The following is a 6,000-nucleotide window of genomic DNA, read 5'->3' on the forward strand; positions in this document are numbered from 1 at the left end:
CGAGATAATTCCGTAGTATTTAATATCATTTCGGCGTTCCACCGAGAAGGGTCTATTTACCTAACGAACAAAAAGTTTAAGCGTATTTGAAAATATGTGAACGTTAGAAATCGCGTAGTAATTAGTGTTTTTAAATACATAAATACTTACAATGTTTTATCCAGTTGAAACTTCCAATGTTGATTTAATAGTTCTCCCCGTGCTTGTAATAATAATAATAATAATAAAAATAATAATAATAATAATAATAATAATAATAATAATAATAATAATAATAATTTGCTTTGCTTTGGCTTTAAGTCCGCTTTGGTTTTGTCTTGCTCTTAATCCACTTTCATATTTGTTAAACACTACTAACTTTGGGTACAATATTAAGCACAACCACGAAATACATCACAACATTACACACCTGTTTTACATGGACGATCTTAAATTATACTCTTCCACAAGCATAAAACTTAATCACCTTCTACACATTACCGAAACATTCTCACGTGACATACAAATGGACTTTGGAATTGATAAATGTAAAACACAACACATCACAGCTGGTAAAAGACAACTTTTAGATTATGAGCTCGAACAGGGTAATTTAATAAATTCCATGGACGAGAATGAAACTTATAAGTATCTTGGTTTTCAGCAAAACACACACATTAAACATACGAGTATAAAACAAACACTTATCACACAATACCTACAAAGAGTACGCAGTATACTTAAAACAAAATTACACGGTAGAAATACAATCAAAGCTATTAACACTTATGCCATACCAGTGCTTACATACTCTTTTGGGATTATACGTTGGACAAATACAGATTTAGAACAAATACAGAGAAACACACGTACACTATTAACAAAACACCATATACATCCCCCTCACTCCTCCACTATACGACTTTACCTTCCTCGTTCGGAAGGAGGTAGAGGACTTACAGATATAAAACTATTACACCAAACACAAATACACCATTTACGACAATACTTTTATAACAAATCAGATACGACAATACTTTTATAACAAATCAGATACTTCAGTCTTACACAAAACAGTAACATATGCAGACAAATCTTACACACCACTTAACCTACACGAAACTAATGTACTCCCACCCACATCCAAACTTACATACATCACAAATAACATACAGACATGGAACCAAAAGCCTTTACATGGACGATTTCCACAAGAGGTTGGCCAGGATTGTGTTGACTCTATAGCAACGCACAGTTGGTTGTCTGAATGTGATGTCTTCCCGGAGACTGAGGGTTTCATGTTAGCAATACAAGACCAGGTCATTAACACACGCAACTATAAAAAACACATACATAAAGATAAAACAGTGACAAATGATTCTTGTCGACTTTGTTCACAAACATCAGAAACAATCCAACATATAATATCGGCATGCACACGACTTGCACAAACTGAATACAAACATCGACACGATCAGGTAGCTAAAATCATACATCAAAAATTAGCACTTAAACACAATCTCATAACAGATACGACACCATACTACAAATACACGCCACAGATCATACTCGAAAACAACACACACAAATTATATTGGGACAGGACACTACTCACAGACAAAACTATCCACAATAATAGACCAGACATTACACTTATAGATAAAACACAAAAATCCATTTGTATTATAGACATTGCCATCCCCAACACTAACAACTTAACTAAAACACATGCAGAAAAACACCGCAAATACACCGATATAGCTATCGAGCTTAAGACGCAATGGAGAATGAAATCTACTGTTATAGTTCCCATTATTCTTAGTGCTACTGGAGTTATACCAAAGACAATACACCACAATTTACAACTATTAGGTTTAGACAAAAACACATACAAACATTTACAAAAAGCAGTCATTATCAACACATGCCATATTGTTCGTAAATTTCTAAACATAACACAAGATACTACACACAGAAATGATCCACAACGTATACATGTAAACAACAGTACTCGCTCACAACACGGTACACAACATACTGTAATATCTCCACCTCTAACCCAAACAAACACACAAATACAACTTACCGAACAAACAAGCACAACAAATGATACAACATATACTACAATCAGAGATTCACCTCTGAAGCAAACCACATTATCACAACCCATTAGTATTCAACCCAAACGCAAAAGCCTAAACAGCACTTTAGACTCACAACATGACACACAACATACTGTAATATTTCCAAACTTAACTCAACCAACCACACAAACACAACTTCCTGAACAAACAAACGCAATAAATACAAGTAACGCAACACGCACTACAAAGACGCCCTCACCCACACGGCCTAGCACAGCTAAAAAACACAATACTCTTTCTTCTCAGAAATACACCACGTTATCACAAACACAACCCACTCGTACTCAACCCAAATGCAACAACCTTAACAGCACTACAGGCTCACAAAATACTGTAATGTCTCCACCAATAACCCATGCAACAACAGAAATACAACTTCAAGAACAAAGAAACACCATAAATACAAGTAACGCAACATGCACTACAAAGACAGGTCCATCCAATAAAGTTACACGCCCTAGCACATTTAAAAAAACACAAAACTCCTTCTTCACAGAAACACACCACATTTTCACAACCCACTCGTATTCAACCGAAACGCAAAAACCTTAACAGAACTACAGGCTCACTCTCAAATACAACCTCAAGAACAAAGAAACACCATAAATACAACTAACGCAACATGCACTACAAAGACAGGTCCACCCAATAAAATTACACGCCCTAGCACAGTTAAAAAACACATAACTCCTTCTTCACAGAAACACACCACATTTTCACAACCCACTCGTATTCAACCGCAACGCAAAAACCTTAACAGAACTATAGGCTCACAACATACTAAAATATCTCCACCAAAAACCCAAGCAACTTCACAAATACAACCTCAAGAACAAAGAAACATCATAAATACAAGTAACACAACATGCACTACAAAGACAGGTCCACCCAATAAAGTTACACGCCCTAGCACAGTTAAAAAACACATAACTCCTTCTTCACCGAATCACACCACGTTATCACAACCCACTCGTATTCAACCCAAACGCAAAAACCTATACAGAACTACAGGCTCACAACATACTAAAATATCTCCACCAAAAACCCAAGCAACTTCACAAATACAACCTCAAGAACAAAGAAACATCATAAACACAAGTAACGCAACATGTACTACAAAGACAGGTCCATCCAATAAAGTTACACGCCCTAGCACAGTTAAAAAACACAATACTCCTTCTTCTCAGAAACAACCCACTCGTATACAACCGAAACGCAAAAACCTTAACACCACCACAGGCTCACAAAATACTGCAATATCTCCACCAAAAACCCAAGCAACCTCACAAACACGACCTCAGGAACAAAGAAACACCATAAATACAATTAAAAAACACAAAACTCCTTCTTCACAGAAACACACCACGTTATCACAACCCACTCGTATTCAACCCAAACGCAAAGCCAAAGAAACACTTACACAATAAACTCCATTTAATAAAATTACAGGAATTATTATAATGATTTTTTTTTGTTTTGTTTTCCTCTTTCCTGATAGCGTTGGCTATTGTGCCCATCAATAGGTATGTTGGTAAGTACGAATTACATTATCCCTAGATGTCCAATGTACGTGTGATTTTTTTTTTTTTTTTTTTAATGACCCTACATAACTTCACCAGACACAGACACTAATCGTTACTTGATTTTAATCCGTGCGATTAGTTAACCAGGCTAGACCTGAGTTCTCACAAGAAACACCGATAATAATAATAATAATAATAATCATCTTTATTGTTGTTAACACAAAAATTTTTTGTTTACAAACGTCAATTCTGATAAGGATAAAAAACAAGGGACAAAAACATTTAATGACTAACTTACATTGAAATCGGATGAGGACCATTGGCAATTCAAGAATTCCTTAATGTCGTAAAAACTTTGCTTTTTTAAAAATGTCTTAATTTTAGTTTTGAAAGTTTTGGATGGTAGCCTTACTACGTTGCGAGGTAATTTGTTCAAAAAACGAGGACTGTAATAATTGGCTCTGCGCTTTAAAATCCATGTGTGATACATGAGTTGCGATTCATTGATTTCCACATACTTTGTTATAATTTTTATCATAATAACAATAATTATTTATTAAACAAATCGTCGGCAAATCAAAGTTTGTTATAATTAAGTCTGTCTAATAAATCATCAATTAAGAGCAAGAACAGGAGAGTTCTTAAATTATATCCTTGGGGAACGCCTGATGTCACTCCAATTGGTAGTGCGACGTAATTATTATATACAACATACTTAGTTTCGGCTGTGTAACGGGGGTTAAAGGGGGTTTATTTAGTTTGAATTTTTTTATAAGTTGTTATTTTTGGGCGGATGGTCCTGGACTACGGCCCTAACTGGGTATTTGCGTGTAAAAAATTACAAACGCCAACTTGTCGCGCAATAAACGTAATTAATGGGATGTAAGTACGTGACCGTTCGGTTGAATTAATTTGTTGTTATTCAGGGTATGGGATCGAGGTTTTTCGCAAATTTGAGGTGTCTGGCAACCTCCTTTGATTGGATTTGATTGGTTGCAAGAAATAATTCTATTGGTAAAAGAGAGCCGGAATGGGCAAAGTTTTGAGATAAAGGAATATGGTGGGGGTGCGTTTGTTGAAAGATATTCACGGGCAATACGCGGGTAGCCACGAGAAAAAAAGATTAAGCAGAAAATTAAAACGTATTCACAAAGTCACGATCGCTTTCACGTCGAAGTGGTTAAAAAAAGATTCAGTTTAAACCATTGGAAATTAAGTCGGTTAATGGGGTCATTTTGGATTTTGGATTGCTCAGATTTTTCTGTGCAGGTAATTAAAGTTTTGCCGAGTGAATGGTTTTCGAGAAACTAATTACGAGTATGCGTAACGGCGTCAATTCGTCTGTACGAGTGAATTTGGAAAGCTTAAATGAAAGTTTTAATTTTTTTTATTCAAAGAAAAGGGACCAAAAGGAGAAAATTAAGTGAATACAGACAGCGGAAGTTTTGAAAGTTATCGCGAAGATAAATTCTTTGATCCCAAACCAGAAACTGGACTAATAATAAATGGCATAACTTAATTCCAATGCCGCATTTCGATGTCAAATTCGTCTTCCGACGGATAGCGTAAATTTTGTAATCGCGTTAAAATTTTCAAGAAAAAGTCAAGCAGTCTTCCTTTGAGAAGTACATGAGTCTTCATCCATTTAATTGTCTATATTCGTCTACCCATTTTTTGTTGCATGTGTATATTAAATTCATCATTCAAATACAAAAAGTAAACTTAGCAACGTCAAACATATATTACATTTGCAGTACATGTGTGCGAGTCTTTAATGGGGTAATAAACAATATAGAACCATAATGTAGATAGCTAACATTTCAAAAAGTACACACAGACAAAATTTAAAATAAAAAAAAATAATAAAATAAAATAAAAATTGGATCCCGGTGAAACGCATTGCTAACAGAGGCTATTATTTTGGTTATCCAGAAGGTATGACTTTAGTTGTTTTTTAAATCTCACTCCGTCTAATTCTCTTAATTTGGCGGGGATATTGTTCCAACTTACCGCGATGTTGTACGAAAAAGATCGTCTTAACATGGAGGTGTTATGTTTGGGGGTTGTTAATAATCCACGAAATCTTAGATTTAGATTGTGTGTATCAGTCCTAAAAGTTATTTTGTAATATAAATACGGAGGGGATTGTGACTTAATAATTTTATTATACATATAGACATAAAGAGTGCAAATCACGTCTATTTCTCATGTTAAGCCAATTGGCACTAATAAGTTTATTAGAAATGCTATGAACAGTTCTGGGCACGCCATATATCAGCCTCAAACAAGCATTTTGGAGACGTTGAATACGTTGTGTGTCCCTCTGGTCTAAACAGGGTCCATATATTACATCA

Source organism: Photinus pyralis, unplaced genomic scaffold (genome assembly GCF_008802855.1).
Source record: "Photinus pyralis isolate 1611_PpyrPB1 unplaced genomic scaffold, Ppyr1.3 Ppyr1.4_LG1, whole genome shotgun sequence".
Lineage (NCBI taxonomy): Eukaryota > Metazoa > Arthropoda > Insecta > Coleoptera > Lampyridae > Photinus > Photinus pyralis.